The 21,366-nt window shown below is 45.1% G+C and overlaps 1 protein-coding gene across 2 annotated transcripts in view; it reads left to right on the top strand.

Annotated features, from left to right (window-relative positions):
• The first annotated feature begins 407 nt into the window (after positions 1-407).
• C1QTNF7 (C1q and TNF related 7) overlaps positions 408-21,366 on the top strand; it is a 67,922-nt gene continuing 46,963 nt past the window's right edge. Inside the window, exon 1 of one of the 2 annotated variants that reach the window (XM_010973000.3) lies at positions 408-547. The gene's annotated coding sequence lies outside the window, so the exon portion shown is untranslated. Of the gene's footprint in view, positions 548-6,452; positions 8,834-21,366 lie in introns of those variants that run through there. The other variant, XM_045508730.2, reaches the window with a different exon arrangement.

Raw genomic sequence — 21,366 nt, 5'->3', positions numbered from 1 at the left:
GCTTTTTCTAGCACTTATTTCCCTTGGTCCACCTTTCCCTCTCCTCCCCTCCTCTGCAGGTTCTCGAGTTAGCAGTCTGTTGACTGCAGATGCTTTAGTGTGCAAAACAGCTCATGCTATTTCCCCCAGCAAGAAAAACCAGACACCGCTCAACCTGAATTTTACACTTTTCAAGCAAATATCGTCTAGACTCTGCACTGTTTCCGAAGTCTGGTTCAGGGAGAGAGCCCACAGATAGAGGAGGAGATTTATTTTTGGTTGTGAGGGTGACCAACCCTTCTTCCAGGCTTGATGGAACAGTTGGGAGGTGTGTGTAGGCCCCGGCATCTATGCACCACGTGGCCTGGCGGCTCCCTCTCCCCCCTGCCACCGCTCGAAGCCTGGGAGGATGCTTTTGAAACGAATCAGGAAATTACTTATCAATCTGAAGCCCCAAAGAGCTCTGAGTGCTCCTCACTGCCAAGGGAAGGGGATTTCAAGTGAAATCTCCACATCTGTGTGCAGTAGAGTTCAAAGACGCCAGCTGTTGGAAGGTCTTGCGAGCGATGTAAGTAAAAAGCCCTCCCTCCCGACTGAAACGAGCCTCTCCAGGCTTTGTTTCTCCCAGAGACGAGTCTTTTGGCTCACGCTGGTGTTACTCTTTCTCTGTTCCTCTGCGAGGTTTGAGGATGTTTACTGACCGGGGCTTAGTCAATGAAACATCTCCTCTGGGGGAAGCTTCCCCTCAACAGAAGAGAGAAAGTGAAAGTTGTCAGAATCGGCTTTGCTGGGGTAGTTTTGAAAACAGCCCTCGACTTGGCAGTTGCGCTCCCTAATGACTAGAGACCTTGGTGTACCCTCGCGGGAGCAAACAGAGGGGACTTCGTAGCCTCCCCACGAGAAACAGAATTGCCATCCGGTCTGCGGTTACATAATTCAAGTTTAAGGTGTGCCTTCACTTTGTAGGATTTTAATAGAGGAAAAAAATACATTAAAGCTAATATTCTGTGGCGATTTCCTTGTCGCAGCATAAATCTTGTGCTTAATTCATGCTTGGTTAAGGGTGCTGATTTATTTACTGTTTGTTTTATTAAACAAATGTGTCCGACATTCCACATGGCTCGGGGAGGCCAGGGAGCAGAGAACGCATTCTTTGCGATCTGTGAATGTAAATATCTAGACAGAGTTGGTAAAACTATGGGTGTGTATTAATAGTAATTATATGAATGGATTGCATAGTTTCATAAATAATGCATTGTACTAGAGTGTGTGTCTTTTACGAATATCTTAAATCAGACGGTGGTTAAGGGCAGGGAAGCAATTGCTGGAATACAGCTCACGTAAAAGAAATAGTTTTGTTTCTAGTTTGATTTCTACTTGATTCTGTATGAATCGGCCTTTGTTCCGTGAGTCCCTGAAGCTTCCCTGGGAACTCCAGTGTCCTTTTCCAGGGTCCCTCATCAAGAACTCTATGGCTGCAGGGAGCATGCGTGGGGCAGTGAATCATCAGACGGAGGGGGTGCGTGTTTGGAATGTGACAGGAAATTATTCAAATACTGGGAAACATTTGCTGAGCATTTGCCATGTGTTTGGCCCTCGACTTCTACTTCCTGTGTCATGTGGTCTTAGGAGCAGGTGCTCCCTGGTAAAAAGTAGTGACCTTGCAAGTAGAGAACCCAGGGACCTGTCCGTGCAACCCAGGGTTGGTTACTTAACTCCTCTGTGCTTCGGTTTTCTTTCTGTGAAATAAAGGTGATACAGGTGGGCTTCATGTGAAGCTTGAGAGTTAATGTAAGTAAAGTATTGTTTTTGTCTCTTATATATGAGAAATTGAAGCTAGCGATAACAAAGTAACTTGCCCGTGGCCACACGGGGAGGGTGGCTGGAGGGCTGGGTTTGGGAGTAAATGATCAGGCTTTATCATCATGGAGGAAGTCCATTTTCTAACCATCACCTCCTTCCCTCATGTGTGCATCCTCTATTCTGCTCTCACAATGGCCTTCTGCGTAAGTATTGTCAACCACTGACCATGAGGATTTAAGACAAAGAAATGGAGGCTCAAACACTCACCCAAAGTAACTCACCCAAAGTCCTATACTTGAAATTAGCAGCGCTGGGGGCTAAGCCCAGGGGTTTGAAGTCCTGGGCTCTTGTCATGACCCCATGCTCTGCAACGGGCTGGGCCCACACTGCCCCCTGCAGGGAAGAGTGAGCTAGAGAAGGGCATGTTTATCACCAAGGAGGCCCTCACTCTGTGCCTGGCCCAGCACCCCAAATCCAGCAGGTCCCTGGGCCCCTGTGTTAATCATTCTCTAGAAGACTCAGATGCACATCAGAGTTTGACAGTCGCTCTCCTCGGGGCTTTTTGTAAGCTGGGAAAAATCAGACTGTATGGCCTTCCCATCTGACCTTCACCTGAAGAAGGTGAAAAGTTCTGTTAAGGACGAGAGACTGAGCACTTTGCCCCATTTAAAGCTTTGGATTACTCTGAGGTCAGAACCATTCTTTCAGAGTTATTTACTGTCTTGTTTATATCCCAGTGCTTTCCTCATCTTTTGGCACGTGTCACCTTCTGAGCCCTGCGAAAGTTTTCTCATCAACCCCTTTGATTGCATCAGGCTTCAATGATCAGCAGATGTGTAGATTCCTTTCCCTTTGAAGGGTTTTTATTATAAGTCAGTACAACTCAGTGGAATTCATCACCATATTAGAATATCTGTATTCTATAATATAAGAAAGTTACTCAATAAACTTCACGCAGAGAAACCAGCAACATGGAGTATTTCCTGTGCTGACTGTGATCAGATTGATTTCTCTGGAGACCAGGGCAACACAGAGAGGTGCCAACAGGGAGATGTCAGCCAACAGGGAGATGTCAGCCAGCAGGGAGATGTCAAAACACACACTAGCAACACTAGATGCCTCAAAAAGAGGTCACAGAAGGCGTGGCAGGGCAGGAACCATTGAACACTGGAAATAATTTTTTTGTGGTGGTAAATGTCAGGATTTGAAGTGAAATAACCCTGCCTTTGAATTCTGCCTTTACCACTTTCTAACTGCAAAACCCCAAGTATGCCACTTACCTCTCAAGTGTGTGTAGCAGACATAAACAACTCAGCATGGCACCCAAACAACAGGACTTCCTTTTCTCCCAGCTCTGGTCCATTCAATCCACAAATATTTATTGAGCACCTACTATGTGCCAAGGATTATTTTCGATATAGCAGTGAGGAGCCAAAGCCTCTGCCTTCACACTTTTAGAGGAGAAAACAAGAGAATCATAAATCAGAATGTCACTTGGGAGACTGATGCGTGCTCTGAAGAAAATAAAATATGATCACTAGACAGAGGGACTAGCAGGTGCGGGGATGGGGGTGCCTCTTTCGCTAAGGTGATCAGGGATTGCCTCATCGAGGAAGTGGTAGTCTGCAGTCTTGAATCGTAAGAAAAACACAAAAGCCGTGGTTAAGCCTCTAACCACGTGACACTAGACAAGTCGCTGAAACTCATTAGACCCCGGTTTCATCACCTGCACCCTGCAGAGCTGGAGTATATTTACAGGACTTCTGTTGGCCTGTTTTGTCGCTTTCTTTCCCTGTCTTAGGATCCTATGCCATGAGTAATTGTACAAAAAGAAGGGGAAAAAAATCTCTGAACCAAACTCTACTATAGTTATTTCATTCTTTCATTCTACTTTCTAGGTTTTTGCAACTGGTTTTTCCTCAACAAAGATAAATTAGTAGTTCCTAAGTGAATGACGATTAATTAATGATTCTTTTTTAAAAGCTCAAATCATCACGATTCCTAGGGATTACATTGCTGGAAAAGACAAGAACCACTGTATGGCAGATGTTTAGGGACGAACTGTGTAGCTTTGCAATGACTTCATGTGTGGCTTTGAGTCTGAAATTGTACATATGTCACTGGAGCCAAGACACGAAGCTGCCAGAAGTTGGCTGATCCAACCCTCTGTTAGCCAGGAGTCATGTGCATGGCTTTAAAACACAATCCATGGTCTGAAACGTTTCCTTTCTTAAAATGGTGCAGCAGACCTCACTTGGGGCCGAGACAGCATCCATCCAAAGTAAGAGTCACAGTGCAGATAACTCGTACCAGAGAAGCCTTTGTCTCCCAATGGACCAAATATTTGTGGCCAGAGTATTTTTGGCTGTAACAACCCAGATAATTGTCTAATCACTACATTTTGCCATTACTCCCATGCTATAAACCCCAATTATGAATCTACAATTGAGAATGAGAATTCTGTGTCCCCAGCAACAAAAAAATGTACAGGTTAAGGTTTTCGATTTTCAGATACTGATATTGTGTGCTTAATTTATAAAAACATGATCTCTCCAAATTGAAAACACATTTTTAAAATTGTTTTGAAAACAAGGTCCAATGCTAGACTCCAAGGATTGAAAAAATAAGAGCAAAGAGGATGAGATTTAGGACGTTGGAGTTAATTAACTGGTAATAGAGAGAGCTGTGGGCAATTCAGTGATGCTCCTAGACACCCTGACGCGATTTTAAGCAGTGAGCTGCTGTCCAGTAGGGAGAGTAAGGTTTGAGGGGTGGGGGAACTACTATTGTGCACTTACTTTTAAGGCAAATAATACTCCAGCATTGTATGTGCATCAGCTCCTTGCCACGATCCTAGTGCCGTGTGGCTACTACTCCACTTATTTTACAGATGAGAAACTGAGGCTCAGGGTAGGTGAACAAGGTGAACAAGGAAGTTCACCAGCGAAGAAGTGGCAGGACCACAATGTGAATCAGGACTGCCTTACTCCACGACCAACCAACATTCCATTCTACTACTCTGCCTTAGAAAGAGAAAGGACTTTTTTTTTTTGTTTTTCCACATGCCATACACATTCTAGTTAAGTAAAAAGAGAATTTACTATGTGTTTTTGACTGTTGAAACAGCCTCCTGAGGGGAGAGGCTGAGGAATTGTCTCCCCAAGTTTCCTTCTCCTTTTTCCAACCAAAGACCAAGTCTACAGCCATGCAAGGCAAGATGGCGGTGACAAGTAAAGTTCAGCCATTTTGCTCTCTCATTCCTCCTCTGTTCTGATTGCTTTGGCAGAAGAGATGTCCAGACTTTTTGGAAGAACCACAGTCACTCAGCTCACAGACTTTGCTGGCCATTGTCCCACAACTAGGGAGAGGACTCAACTCTGTTCCAGTTTGTGCCCAACCAAAGGAACACCATTCCAATCAATCTATTATCTAATTTGAGCCTGTATGTCCAATGTTTCAGAACTATAAATCAGGACCAAAATCCCATAAGAAATGGAACACTATTAGAAAGTAGGAATGGCTTTTAAAATTCTGGCTATTAAGTGTATCAATTAGAATTGCATTCATCAATGAGTATCTGAAAGCCTCATTCTTTTCACATATAAGGGGTTTATTTTTCTCATGTAACAGGGATCCCAGAGGTAGGTGAGCAAAAGATGGTGTAGCTGTTCAGAAGTCACCAGGAAACCAGCCTCCTGTATTCCTACTTCACCAGCATCAGAGTGTGGCTTTTGTCCTTATGATGACAAGACAGCTGCCACATCTCCAGGTATTGATAGCATATTCCAGACAGGAAGGAAAAGTCTTCTTGTCAAACTTTGCCTTTTTATTTGGGAAGGGAGGCCCTCTTCTAGGACTCTTTGTGTATCTTATTGGCCAAACTGTGTCCAATGGCAACCCCTAGCTGCAAGGGAGTCTGGAAGTTTGCGTTTCTGTTTCTAGGCTTCAGTATAGAAAAAGGCAAGGGAAATGTGGATTGGGATGAGTTATAAGCGAGCCAACCTACAGTACTTGTCAAAATGCTATAAATTCCTATTTCTGAAAGCAATAAATTTGGAATTTGGTACATAAGTAGGATGACATTACATAAACATTTCTCAGCTGCATCTATTTGCATACTTACTTGTGAGCATGAAAATATTTCTAAAACAAGTCATAAGAAGTAGGTGATGGAAAGACGTAGAGCTGGATGTCAGCTCAGTGTCTGAATTCCAGCTCTCTACCCAGTTAGGTGTGCAGTGTCTCTGGACCTCAATTTCTTTTTATTCAAAATAAGAGTAATAATAGCTACCCATCGAATTGCTTTAGAATTAAATTAAATACTATAAAATGAGTATGACAGGTAGAGATTTAAGAAATAGTAGCTCCCTTCTCTTTTGTTTTGTGCCTTTTTTTCAGCAAGTGCAAACACCTTCATAAAACGCAACACAGCCAAGAGCTGACAGCTGAGGAATCAGCTCTTTGATTGCAAGAAATTAGAACAAAGCTGCTGAACGGTGTGTAGCCTTTCTCCATCAGCAACAGCCAAGATTCTTTCATTTTGGTCTTCATCACATTATCTTAGCAAACCAGACAAAAATGTCTAAGCGATTTTGTTTTTCAAACTGCATCAGTGTTTCAAAGTGCCATCTGCTTGTGACATGTTACAAAACAGAGTCAACAGAGCCATTTGGTGACATTTTAAAAAGTGACTTCAGTGTTTGTTACCAAGGGATATAATTCCTAGAATTTGTGCAATTTGTTCTGTGTTATTGAGATGTGAACTAAAGCCTTCACAGAGATGTTCAGCTGTTTCAATACACGATCTTCATCTTAACTCAGGAAGCCAGGTTTTAAACTGAGTTTCTTTCCATTTTAATTATCTCCCCATGTCGCTCCAAACTTTCCAGTCAAAGATGGATGTTTCAAGCTTATCACTTTAGAGTCAGGATGGCAAAATTAGAAAGAAGAAGTGAAATGAACCAAAAAGAATTCACAGATTTGCAGAGTTGAAATCTAACCATCAGCCAAAATCTCATTTCTATCCTCTGGTAAAATGGGAAGAAATGGTAGAATGCAGTTCAGGGCCATGGGTTCCTGTTCACGTACTAATTCTGTGACCTTTAGTAAGCTATTTAACCTTATTCTCTGGATCCTTACCTGGAAAAAGGAATGAACATACCTGCCCATCCCATCTCACCTGGTTGAGAAAATGTGCTAGACCTGCCAGTCCATATAATGCCTGAGCTACTCAAGCCTCTTTTGTGATTTCCCATCTACTGTGGTAGAGTTTGTACCATATTGTAGCATGTGATGGACCCCATGGCCTCCTCAGGCTTCCGTCTGAATCCTCATCTTATTTTTACAGCCAAATTTTCTTAACCAGAGGCCATCGCTCCTGCCTCCCCCTCTCTTCCATACCCTTAATCTGAGCTTAGCCCACATCAAGCGTCAACCACCCAATGTCAGGCCCTCTCCTCTCACTGAGCAACTTTCCTCAAGTGTTTCCACGCTGTGCTCATGAATTTCCATAGCACAGTCATTATGCAAATCATGGTCCAAATCACAGTCCACTATGCAAATCACGCACCTTACTGGTGTCCATTTTGAGAATGAGAACTTTCATATGAAGAATGCAGTCTTCCGTCTTCTCTGAAACTGAGCATCTCCATGCAGCCAGAGTGCTACTAAGTTCTGGGCAGAGATGGAGAGAGAGCCCCCTCCCCATGTTGAGTCACCTGGCCCCAGAGGAGTTGTGCTTGTACCCAAAGACTCAAGTCTTTACTGGAAATGTCTGCCTGAAAAGTTCTCCTGGGAACATTCCTTTAACAACTCTCTCCCTAAAGCCTCAAAACTAGAACAGAAATGATTTATACCCTCCACTGTCCTTATGTAGCCCCCTCCCGTAAGCCTCTCACCCTTCATGGTCAGTCTCTCATTTCTAGTTGGTCTTAGCTAGAACACTCTAGAAATGAATGAAATCTGAGAAATGTGTCACAAGTTTGGAACCCTTCAATCGGTGTAGTTAGGAAATAGTCACTCCCACTTCCTTCCAAGCACAGGATGGCGGGGCACACAGGAATGATTTCAGGGAGCAGCTTCTGAAGATAATATGCTTTCTTCACCCCTTTTTGATCCAACAAGATGCTAATAACCTACAAGTTTTATTTGCTGTGGAAGAACAGAGATGTGTGGCGGTTAGAGGTGGGTCAAGGGAGTCAGGTCAGAGTTATTTCAAGATGGAAGAGACTTGAACATTTGTCCAGGCTGAGGGCAACCAGTCGGTGGTCGAAGTTGAAAATACCAGAGAATGAAAGAAGGTCATCTGGGAAGGGCAAGAGGTGGGGCGAAACCACCGCCCAGGGCGAAGGCTTGGTCTTGAACAAGCATGGGTCCTGACTCACACCTGTGTCCACCGAGACAGCAAGCAAGCATGCATGAGAATGTGAACACATCAGGGATGGTGGGGAAACTGTGGGACTCATGACAATGCTCTGTTTTTCTCTAGGAGGTTGGAACTCGGATGATTGCTTAAGATAAGCACAGTGAGCTGGCTGAGTGTTTGCTTCGAGCACCCAGACAAGTTCTTGTCATAGAGTAAGCAAGAAAGAAAGAAAGAAAGAGTGGAAGGAAGGAAGGAAGAAAAGGAAGGAAGGAAGGAAGGAAGGAAGGAAGGAAGGAAGGAAGGAAGGAAGAAAGAAAGAAAGAAAGAAAGAAAGAAAGAAAGAAAGAAAGAAAGAAAGAAAGAAAGAAAGAAAGAAAGAAAGAAAACAAAAAATTATACTCCCTTCTTTCCTCTTGACAGACTGAAATTTATAGCAAATGGTTACCTCCAAAGGCCTCGTATAAAAATAGCCACCATGACATCACTTACATATTTTGCATTTTAAGTGAAACACATAAGCCTTCCTGAAACTTTTATTTTAAACCTCGAACTATAATAACCTCCCTAAACGCATCTCGGTTTGGAAGATAACTTGGCCCAAGAGCAGGCTGTCAAAACGGCCCTCTAACCACACATACTCACTCTCTCTGACCTACAGGAATGTTCTGGGACCTCTCCGGCAAAGAGGTGAGTGCAGGAGGGAAATGCAACTCTGGGAGATTTTGATTTCCATGTTGTAAAAATTGTTGCCGGCCTGACAAATGAGACGGGGATAATCTAAAACATGGACCGTTTGCATGTTTGGCCTTTGAAGATGTTAATGAGTATCAGCTTTCCTGGACCAAACCAGGTTCTTAGCTCCCAAATGTTTCAGATTTAGACTGTCTTCGTTTGAACATTTAAAAGCGTAAGGGTCATTTTGGGGAGGTTTCGTGCTGAGACTTGAGGGCAGCTGGCAGGCAGACCAGAGCAGGTGGTGCCTGCTTTCTTCCCCACCCAGCCACCGCTGGCCCAGAGCAGGATGGGAGGAACACGGATGCCACAGGCAGGTCTAGACTTGGCCAGTGTTTCAGGGCTCCCAAGAGGAGGATTCTCTGGTGAGAACTAGGGTTAGGAGTTTGGGATTTCTTGAACCCTGATTTTCTCTCTCTTTCTCATCTTTCTGTCTTTCCCTCGCTCTCATCTCTTGTAAACAAGTAAGTCTGGTCTCTTTGGCTTGTCTTTTAGGACCTCTGGTCATTCACAAGACCAGTACGGCCCTAGAGAGGCAGGAGGAAGTCTCCACAAAATGCCTGGCACTATCCTGGGCACTTGGGACAGAGCTGTACTCAAAACAAACTCCCTCACGCCAGACCCTTTAGCCAGTGGAGGGATAGACAGACAAGCAAAGAACACGCCGAGATGTGTGTATGTCAGAGGTGATGGGGACCATAAAGGAGGAAGAGGGGTAAGAGACGGCAGGTGTGCTGCGTCAGACAGGTGGGTCGGAGAAGGCGGGGGCCGTGGAGAGCCAACATTGGAGCAGAGACTTGACGGCGGAGAGGATGAGCCACACCAGCAGCTGGAGAAGAGCGCTCTGGGCTGCGGAGTAACAGGCAGGGGAGAAGGCAGGATTGAGGACTTTGACTTGGTGCAGGAACAGGAGGATACCAGGTGGCCGGAAAGAAGCACAGGAGGTAGACATGTGAGGTCAGGAGGGAGTGGGGACCGAGAGCATCTAAGGCCTCTTCCAAGGCTTTGAGCTTCATCCTGAGGGATGCTCGAAGTGATTTGAGCAAGAGAGTGACACGTTCTGCCTTAAATTCTGTAAGACCCCTCTGACGGCTGTTTGGAAAATGGGCTGTTTGATAGCAAGTCTAGATAGATTACATCACCCCAGCTCCGGCGCTCAGTAGGCGTGCTGGGACCATCGTGGTTTCAACAAGAGCAGACTCCCTTGAGAAAGCATTCACAGGCCGCAGTATATGGACATGCACTTAAAAGTCTGATGATATTCACCTTGCAGATGGCATGTTACATTACACGGCTCTGCTGAAGGACAGACAAACCACATCCTAGCCCAGTGATAAAATGCAGTGAACTTGACCTTCTGTTTGTGGCATGTTATTTCACCAGCCAGAAAGCTCAAATACCAGACTGTTATGTTCCAAACCAGACCTAGAAGCCAAAAGAAAAAACTGTCTGTCTTTGTTTTCCCTGGACCTGCCTCTCCTGGCAATCGGAGAGCTATCCCCAGAGAGCATGAAGGATGTCTCCATCCCAGTCCAGCCCACCAGGGGTCTGGGGTCCTTCTCAGGCATTTGTGACCAAAGCACCAGCTGTAACAAGATGTTCCTTTGCTTGGCTTGTCTCTTGTGCATGAGACTCTTTGAAGGGCCATGTGGAGGGAGGCTGACCACAGAAACCAGCTAATTGAAGACTTAGATATAAGAAGTCATGAGTCCCAATTAAATATTGTTTATCAGCATTGTTAGCTTTCTTTAATTATTTCATCAACAAATACGTGTCCCTAACACTCACCAAACACTGTTCTAGACGGTTAGTACTTGGCAACCAAAAGCACAAATGAAAATACCTGGCCTCGTGCATCTTACGTTTTATGGGAGAAGAGAGATGGTATAGAATAAGTAAAGTACACAGTGCCAATTTTTTTTTTTAAAAAGCACAACATAAGAGTTGCAAGTTATGTTTTATTCAGGGAAATTACTGAGGACTAGAACCCAGGAGACAGATTCTCAGATTGCTCTGAGGAACTGTTCCAAAGAGGTAAGGGAGGAGCCACAATATATAGGAGTTTTGCTTAAAAAACAAACAACAACAAAACATGTAATCAAACGTCAAAAGATTTAGTGCTAATCACAAAAAACAGACATCTCAAGTTAATGATTTCAGTACTTTTCTACGTGTGGGAAGTTGCAAGTGTCTTGGCTCAGAGAAATTGCTCCTTTGATGTGCATCTAACCATCCAGGGCCAGTGCTCTGTTTTTCTCCATCCTCAACTCCCCTCCGGGTGCACATCTTGGGTGGCTGCAGCAGCTGATGGCTTAATGGCCACAATATCCTGTGTTTCCCTGAACGGCAGGCAACCTTCTTTGTTTACTAAAGTGGCAGGCAACATATTTTTTTTTATCCACAATATTATGTTAGATAATGATACATGTAATGGAGAAAACAAAGTTAAAAGGGGATTTGGAATGGTTGCATTTGCAATTTGAAGAAGAGTGGTCAGGAGAGGCCTCACTGGCAAAGTGAAATTTGAGTGCAAACCTAAAACAAGTGATAGAACAAAATGATGAGATAGGTACAGATACAGGCACAGATGTAGGTGTAGGTGTAAGTGGGTATAGATGATAGAAAGAATGTAAGAAAATGAAACAGAAACCTCAATTAAAGAAAATTAGGACGCCAAAAGGGGGCGCTCTTATGCGCTGTGATGATCAGTCCAACAAGAGAAGAGGCCCCTCTTCTTTCCTGGCAAGGACTCGGCCAATAATAAGCCATGGACTCTTAGTTTACCAGACCCCTCCAAACTTTCTTTTCTCCTCTGTTAAAGAAAGATCTCCTTCCCCTGCCATATGAAGACTTGTCCATGGCTCCCTGTGGTTGTGCAGACCACAAACTGCAGTTCTCTGCTGATCCTGAATAAATCCTTTTTTAAAATATATTTGCTGGAGAAATAACTGGCTGACTGACTGTTTTAGGTCAACAAAAGATGACAGAGCTATTGGTAGAGACAGACAGAGGTGTAGGTGTTGATATAGGAAGACGGAGGTGCAGGTGGAGGGTGGATAACATAGACACAGGTGTAGATGATCACAATTCTGACGCCATTTACAGTGTGTGCAGATTTTCCCCCAAGGAAGTTCTCTGTGACACCAGTTGTGATTCTGCTCCACTGGGAGTCCTACAGTTCAACTCCACTCTGACGTTATCTACCCAGACCCACAAGTTACAGGCTGTCTCACAAGGCCACCCCCCAACTTTAGATGCCAACTGCAAGTCTGGATTGGCACCTGGGCTTCTCACAGACCAGCTGTAGATTAGAGGTTCCAATGAGCACCTCCTTGGGTTCCATTAAATTGCTAAAGAAGCTCTCAGAACTCAGAGAAACATTTTACTCACTTGATTACCAGTTTATTATAAAAGGAATATAACTCAGGAACCGCCAGATGGAAGAGCCACAGAGGGCAGGAGATATGGGGGGGGGACAAAGCTCCCGTACTCCCCAAGGGCACTGCTGTCCCTAAGTCTCCTTGTGCTCGCCAATCCAAAAGCTCTCGGAATCCCCTCCTGTAGGTTTTTGTGGAGGCTTCATTACATAGGTATGATTAAATTATTAGCCATCAGATTGAAGTCAATCGCTGGCCCTTCTCCCTTCTCCTGAGGTGGGGATAAGGGGTGGGGGGCAGAGGGTGGGGTGTGGGGCTGAAAGTTCCAACCTTCTAATCCAAGGGTTTGGCTCCACTGGCAACCAGACCCTACCCTTAGGAGCTTTCCAAAAATGAACCTAATTAACATAGCAGAAGACTACTTTAGCACTCTCCTCACTTAACAAATTGCAAGAGTGTTAGAAAGTCTGTGCCAGAGCCCAACAGACCAAATAGATACTTCTTATTATATATGTATATCACATATCACATATATATATATATATCACAATATCACAATAAGATACATAGGCATATGTACAGATACAGATCTAGACACACATCTGAGAAAAAAGCTTCCCAGGCAGGAAGAAGAGTGTGTGCAAATACCCTGTGGCAGGAATCTGCTTAAGGAGCAGCACAGAAACAGTATGCTTGGAGCCAAATGAATGAAGGAGAGAGGAGTATGAGGTAACATAGTGGGAAGGGAAGGCCCGTGGCTCATTCTAAGCCTTTAATTTTCACACTAAGAAGGGTCATGTGGACAGGGAGTCACAACTGTATTGCTCAGTTGAGTGGCTTCCACAAGGGCAGGAGCAAGGAGACCAGGTGGACGTGGTTACAATAATCCCGGCAGGAGATAACATGGAGAGGGACAACGGTGACGGCAGTGAGACGGTGAGAAATGGTGAGATATAAGGCTGAAGGAGAGCCCAAAGGATGCTAATGTGGGATTCCTGGGAGAGAAGAGCATCAAATAGCTTTGTGATGGGCCTCAGGCAAGTGATTTGGGCTGAGTCTCTGAAAGAATTTGCTACCCATTAGTGAGATGGGGAGAGTGGGGGCAGCAGGTGGGGAGGGAGACACACGGGGCTGTGGAGGAAGGACCCTGACAAGGATTTTGGTGGAGCAGTGGGACAGAAGCCTGATGGAGTAGGTCTGAGAGAGAATGGGAGGAAGGAAACTAGATAGTGAGTCAAGAACACTGATTCAAGGAGTTTACTATAAAGGGACACTGAGACATGAGTCAGTGACCGGAAATGGAAGTGTCTGGAAAAGGTAACATATTGTAATGTATCTAGTATCTGTCATATATATCACTACATATATGGAATTTGCTTTATATACTTCTAGACATTATTATATTATACTCTATGTATATGCATTGCTACATAGACAATTTCTATAGAATATATGTAATGTATATGTTATATATGTGTGTGTGTGTATATATGTATATATTGTATATGTATATGTATATGTATATAATTATACTACCACAGGAGCTGTGAGGCCAGGATAGGCGATGAGTTTTCTAAGTAGATATTGCAGTAGCTGAGGATTATGATAGTGATGTTGGAGAGAGTGACAGGGGCCATGATCTGACATCTCCAAAAACGAGGGACTTGCTATAGATTAGTAGATGACTAGTGGGTGGCATGGACTAATGACAGGAGATTCAGTGCTGGAGGGATAGAAGAAGGTGGAATAATGAATGGTCTGGAAACAGTAGGGAGGAGCAAGGAGGTGACCAACTTCCCCTCCAGGCCCAGCAGAATGAGGAGTGAGGGTAGGAAACAGCCACCACTTGAGTGGGCGGCAGGGACAGAGGTGTCCTCAAGGGAGACCCACGCTTCAGGCAGAACAAGAAAGTGAAAGACATTCAGAACGGAGGATGAGGATACAGCGGACTTGGCTGATGAGTGGAAGCTGAGTTCCAAGGGACACCAGGGAAGGACTTCTGGAGTCAGGAAGGAGTGAGGGACGGGCTAGGAAAGGAACCATAGGATTGAGAGTCCATGGAATGAGTGATGCCATGGGAGCCTGAAGGACATGCACTGGCATAAAGGGTGTGGTGAGGCTCCCCTAATGGTCTCCAGGCAGAGTGGTGGTGAGTGAGACTGTAAGGGGGAAGGAGGAGCGAGGTGGGGTCTCCAGGAAACATGTCAGGTCCATGGAGGCTTGGAGCTGGGATAGTGAGAAGCCTTATCTGGAGCACCCAGAAAGCTCTCGGGTGCCTTCCTTGCTCTCCCAATAGATTTTCATTAACTCTGGAGAAGACCAAGTACATTGGTAATCCTGGGTGATAAAATGTGAGAAGGCTGGGGAGCCAGGAAGTGAGGCTAACGGTGGTCAACAGCGGCAAGTCATGGAGAGCTTAGCATCGTGTTAGACTTCAGCCCTTATCCCACAGACTTCGTCTTTGGGCTATGACAGGGGCTCTTATGAAGATCCCGGTCTTACTCCTACCCCCCCATCACCCTACATATCCATTGTACCCAGAGCTTTGGGGAGCTGGGGACTTACCAGTTGTGTATGTCAGTGTTCAACCAGAGAAACAGAGCCAGTAGGAGGTAATATATTTTAGGAGATGGACTGTGAGGAATTGAATTATGCAGATGTAAAGATGGTCTAGAGAGTTTGAAATCTGTGGGGGGGACCTCCAGGAAGGGCAGACTAGAACCATCAGGGATGGGCTAGTGCTGAAATCCATATGTATGTGGAATTTTTTCTTTATCGTGGAAGCCTCAACTCTGTGCTTACGATCTTTTAACTGAATCATGCCCACCCAGATTATCTAGGAAAATCTCCCTTACTTAAAGCCAACCGATTATGGATTTTAATCACATCCACAAAATACTTTCTCCACAAAACCTAGGTGAATGTTTGGAGGAAAACTGGGGACTGAAGTCTAGCCAAGCTGGTCATCAAACTAAGTATGACACCAGTGTCGCCCCTAAAATCTGTAGATCCACGGTGAGAGTTCCTTCTGTGAGTAAGGATTCGTCCGTGGAGGATGAGAGGGAGAGGGTTAAGATGGTCCACCTTGCACTTCAGAAAAATCAGATCATTGGGCTTAAGTGGCAAAAATTCTTAGGAAGGAATTTGAGCAAACAGTACTAAAAATAAAATATGACTTTCTCCAGTGCAAATCCATGTGAATTACAGTTGATCTCAGTGGGAAATAAAGCAAGTTGGAAGGAACCCCAAAGAAAAGTTATTCCAAATTTCCCTGGATATTCCAAGAAAGGACATATTTGTCCAGTGCACAAGGATTTTTAACTAATAGTTCAAAATTCCCAGCAGCTATGGCACCACTGAATTCACGATTAATGAATTGACAAATATTCATGGGCACTTAATAAGTGCTCAGCATTCTAATGAAAATAGGGAAGTAGCGACAGTTCCTGCCCCCTCCCCAAGAGGCAGCTTCCCCAGGGAGGCCATCGGCACTCTTCCAATTGAAAGTGAGAGGACACCACCTCAAGATGCTTTAGCTGAAAAACAGATTCGGGGAAGAGTTCATCAAAGTCTGGGCTATATCTCTGGCTTCAGGTTCTGCTGGATCCAGGTACTCTAAGAACATAGTTAGAACTCTGTCTTTGCACATCTCTTACTTCTGCTTTTCTCTGAGGTAACTTCACGTTTGGTCAGGTCACTCCCAGCAATGGCAGAAAGGGTCAACAAAACCCCCAGGCTTACATGCTAGAGCAGTAATCCCAGCAGAAAAGTCCCAGGGCTGAGTTTCACTGGACTCACGTAAGTCACGAGCCCTCTCTTGAATGAATCGTTGTAACCAGAGCAGTGTAATAACCTGAAGAGGCTGGAGCGTAAGTGAGAGAGAGAAAGGTCCCCAACAGAAAATCAAGAGGCTATTCCAGAAGCAGGAACAGACATTGGGTAGACAATAAAAGGCAGGCCCTGCTACAAGAACTTTACCACTGAAGGTCCAGAAACCAGTGCCAGTCAGAATAGAGCTGGGAATCCCACTGGGTGTCCTGCCCCAACTTCCAGGCTATTTCCTCATCCCTAAAGGGGTGAGGGGGACTAATAACAACACTCACTATGTCTCACTGCTACAAGTATTATCAAAAAATCAAATTCAGTATATATAAATATGCCTTATAAATAATAAATCATATGCAAATAAGACATGATAAGCACTTTATCCATGAGGTGAGGGTTGAGTTTGTGCTGCAAAGGGGAAGCAGGAAGGTAGAAAGCCAGCAGGAAGAAGTATCACTCTCTGGGCAAAGTCACCCACAGGTGAAGAGAGGCTTGTTCTGTCCTAATGTAATGCAATGATCCTTTGTATTCAGAATTTCCATCTGTGAGAATGAATTGAAATAATAATAGGGAAGATTACAAGTTTGTTCCTTACTAGCTGTATGACTTTGGGCAAATTTTGTCATCTCTCACTCTGTTTCCTCATCTGCAAAGTGGGATAATGATAGTACTTGCCTCACAGGATAATTGCGAGGATTGAATGTGTTAACACAGGTAAAGCACCAGATATGTACTAAGTGTTCTACAAATACTAACTATTGTCATTGGTCCTCAAAATCATCTGGATTAGTAGGAATTCTTATTCCTCTTTTTTTTTTTTTTGGATGAAAAAACTGATGCATAAAAGAATTCAGTGAGTAAAGTAAGATTTGAACCCAGATCTGACAAAATTCATCAGGACCTGACAGATACAGGCAGGTGGGGAGGGAGGAGGGGAGCCAGGGAAGAAAGAAGGGAGGGGGATTTACCTGGATTTATTTTAAGCAGGAGTAAACCAGGTATTCTAGAATATTCCTTTAGCCTTTGAGGGAGTGATAGTAATTTGAATGGCTTGGTTGGAGAAAGTTTGAGCCAGCATCAGAAAAGAAAACTAAAAATTTTAGGAACATGCCATAGATAACACGTTGAATTTAAGTGCTCTTCTATGGAATCCTGAAACCCTCCACTCCAGACATGGAGAAACCAGACTCCATTATTTGCCAGGAGATGGAGGTTGCACGTTCATGCCATCATGGTCCACACCTGTGTGTATCTAGAGGCAATTACCTTATATCATCTAATTTGCTCCTCACCAAGATGGCCCCAGAGTGGATACAACCTTCCTCTCAGCCCCACGGTATGGATAAGAACAGAGGGACAGAGCCCATGTGTGAACCAAACCTCACCCAAATCCAGAGTTCTCCAGCTCCATCACAGGCATCCGTCCAGGAGAGCAGCCCAGCCCAAGGGTGCTAGCCCTGCATTCCACACTCCATGAACCCCGAGGTACACCCCTGTCTATCCCACACTCTGCACAGCCTCTCCAGGATGCTGAGTGGCATCTCCCTTCTCAGAGTATGGGCTGGGGCCGTGAGGCTCCGGGAGAGTAGAGGATGAAATGGGAGAGGTGTTTGAGCCAGGAATTCCTTGTGAGTCTGCTTTGCCTGTCTACAAATCTATTTCCTTTCTCCATCTCCTAGCAAGAAACTGCAGTAGTTATTTTTTTTTTTAAAGCCTCATAGAGAGTTTTCAAGAGGGATTTCAGTGAAAGTGTAGGGGTGAGAGGAACCAGGAAAACAGGTGAATTCCAAAGACTGGGAGTTTGCTATCCTTCAACAAGGAAGCAATCATGACAATTGCAGTAAAAGCCCAGAAATAGACTATGAGCTTGGCTGGGGACACGGTCTCCCTCACTGAACACTGACTGGTCCCCCAGGACCATTCTGCAGAGCTCTCCCACAGTGCCTGAGAGAGGTGGGGAGGGAACGGACCTTCTGGGGAAGCTAAAGCACATTCTAGGTCAGTGGTTCCCAAGCCGGGCCTTTCTCAGAATCACCTGGGAGCTTGTTAAGAGGTAGACTCCCAAAGATTCTGACTCTGAACATGTAGGGCAGGGCCAGGACATCTGCTGTCTTAAGAGGGTCCCTGGAAATTCCGAGGACGAGATGGGTCCTAGAACCATCACTCCAGGTAGCTTCCTTGCTGTGTGACCTGGGGCAAGGGAGGCCACCTCTCTGAGCCTGTAGCATAGAGAGAGCTTGCGAGAAATCCTTGACTAGACAAAGCTAGGCAGCCTGATGCATGTCGGTAGGGGAAAGCCCAGGTGAGTCAGAGCCCGCCCAGACCTCAGAACCCCAGCCCTGGGCAGAGAGCCCACCCAGACCTCAGAACCCCAACCCTGGGCAGAGCTGCGCACTCACCGAGCGCTGCTGAGTGAAACAGCATGTTGGAGAAAACAGATGTGTATGGACCCACTTTTTAAACTAAATTATCTCAGTATGTGTACATGTTTGTGCAGAGTGAAAAATGTGTGGAAGAATGTGCATGCAGGTCTGTTAATGGGAATCTTTGAGGACTAGAATTCAAAGGAAGAGATTTGTGCAAAGGGACTCACATTTTTTTCTTTATATACTTCTGTATGGTTTTGATTTTTTACAACAAATATGTTTATAGCTTTCCACAAAAACGAATATATATATATATATATATATATATATATATATATATATATATATATATATAACTGAATCTCTCTGCTGTACATATGAAACTAATACAGCATTGTAAATCAGCTATACTTCAATTTAAAAAAACAGAATAGGTGTTTGATCCCAACTGAATTGGAATCTGCTGTTCACACTTGGAGACTATGGGTGAGATGGAGAGGAGTCTCACAGGTCGAAAGCCCTAAGCCCTGACTCTAGCACTTTCTTACCTCGAGCACCGGAAGTGGCCTGGGTGAGAAGCCTGCAGCCAAGGGGATGCTAAGCATTGATAACAATGTGAACACTCCATCTGTTTCCCCAAAGTAGACTGTCTCATAATGGATCCTTGGGATTTTAATTTATGGAGGTGCTTGACCAATGACATGGAAAGGCCAGGACACCCAGGGCCACCTGGTAAAGCACCTGGCTGGACAGGAGGCAGAGGGAGAGAGAGAAAACTCCAGACCAGAACATTTATTGTGTCTTCCGTGGGAAGGGTGAGGCAGGACTCGGTAAATAGGATTGGCTAGTTTCAAATATTCCGGCCAGGGGTGGAGGTATAGCTCAAGTGGTAGACTGCATGCTTAGCATGCACAAGGTCCTGGGTTCAATCCCCAGTACCTCCTCTAAAAATAAATAAATAACCCTAATTACCTCCCATTACCTTCACCCTCCCCCCAAAAAATTAGTTAATTTTTAAAAAATAAAAAAAAGAACATTAAAAAAAAATTCCAGCCAACTTTGGGGCACAGGGACTGTCCCTAGCTGTCTGGCACCTGTCTCTGGGGTGATTTAGGGCAGGGGGAGTATTGGCTTGGTGTGTGAGAGCTGGATAAAGGAGCTGTTTGGGGGTCTGGACTCTGGATTGGACTTTGGATATGAAAGGCACACTCCCAGACGAGCCCTTTGCTATGTCTCCAAGTTGGTGAGGCCTGGGAGGGGCAGTCTCTCCCAGGGTAGTGAGGCCATAGATGCTGGGGCATCAGGAATATAGAAAATAAGAAAATATGGTGACAACAGTCAGCTCTGTGATGAATGAATGTCAAATAGACAGATTCAGAATCTAAGAAAACATAGTTAGAACAATGACCCAATTAAGAGGCCAGTATCCTGGGTCATCACTCAGATGTCCTCTGCAGAGGGCGAGATGGGTAAAGTAGAAGGAGGCAGGGCCAAGACCAGGGGACCAAGAGAAGGGCCAATAATCTAGATGACACTGGACAGAACAGCAGAAGTCATCAGGCCTACTGTGTGCTGAGCCAAAACCAAGCACCCTAAATATATTATCTCTAACAAACCTTTGAAACAGTATTACTATCACCATTTGACAGATGAGAAAACCGAGGCTCAGAGGGGATAAGTGCTTTACGCAAATTCACCCAGCCTGTAAATGGTGGAGACAGGATTTCATCTCTGTCAGGATGATTCCAAATTTAAAGCCTGATTCCTCATAAATGTGGGCTTGAACCTGGGCAGATGCTGCTCTCCAAGGAGACTGATTCTGCTGAGCTAAGGGGAAGGCAGAGGGTTTTATACAATGATGGTTCCCTGTCAGGATGTTGCCACATGACAGTTCCAAGCACAGCAGCTGAACAAGAAACTTAGTGCAGCTGAGACTCTCATAAAGCTCTAATCAAGGCAGGTGGCACTCCAGTGGCTGGGCAGCAGGACTAGAGGAAGGCTGCAGCCAGAGAGCACCCAGCTGTGAGCACTCAGCACTTATACTGCACCCTGGGCCCCTCAGTCCAGATCCCCACCAAAGAGGGACAGAGCCAGCCTCAGTCAGGTTCGGAGACAAGGCTGGACCCAGAGGGGCCAGCAGTGGACAGGAGGGAGCAGTGCTTCTAAACGGGAGGGCCAGGGGCAGACAGGGACTTACAGAGTTCCTATCCAGAGGTCAAGTGAATTAACACAACCGTGCACTAACTCTTCTGTGAGCTTCCAGTGTTAACTTTGGTTTGAGGGGAATTTGAGGAGCCCCAAAGTCTGCTAATCACACGACAGGGCTGACTTCAGGCATCTCTTTCTCCTAAAGGCCTTTTGCAACCATCCAACCTTGGGTGAAAGTCTGATCTATGAGATCACCAGAGCTCACAGTCGTGGTTAGGCACACACGCTCCACGTCACACTGGGCGTGAAGACCATAAGTCATGGCTCTTCCTTCAAGGGACTCACAGTCATCAGAATGAGACCATCTCAGCACCCTCTAGGCTGTGAACACTCCCAGAGTCTCTAAGGCTTCACTTAGAAACATGCTTTCTGAGAAATGAAAACAAGCAACACTGTTTGGAATCAGCTTCACTCTAGATCCTAAATTAGGACACATAACAGCCCACCTGAAAAAGCCCCACTCACAGCCAAGGAGTTGCATTAACAAACCCCATGAAAATCCCCCACCCAATGCCGGCAACTATGTAGTTCTACCTCCAAAACTCCCCAAATCATCCAAACTGCATTTGAAGTTACCAGGGCATACAGTGAGATAAAGTCCCACCCCCGCCCCCCCTCCCAGCCCTACGCAGAGCCCATCCTCAACCAGACCACCACTCGAGCATTGCAACAAATCTGGTCTTGCTGTTCTCCTCCATCTTGGCTACAACCC

Source organism: Camelus bactrianus, chromosome 2 (assembly GCF_048773025.1).
Source record: "Camelus bactrianus isolate YW-2024 breed Bactrian camel chromosome 2, ASM4877302v1, whole genome shotgun sequence".
In the NCBI taxonomy this organism is placed as follows: domain Eukaryota; kingdom Metazoa; phylum Chordata; class Mammalia; order Artiodactyla; family Camelidae; genus Camelus; species Camelus bactrianus.
Note: the sequence above shows the minus strand (reverse complement) of the source record. Positions and strands in the feature narration are given on the sequence as shown.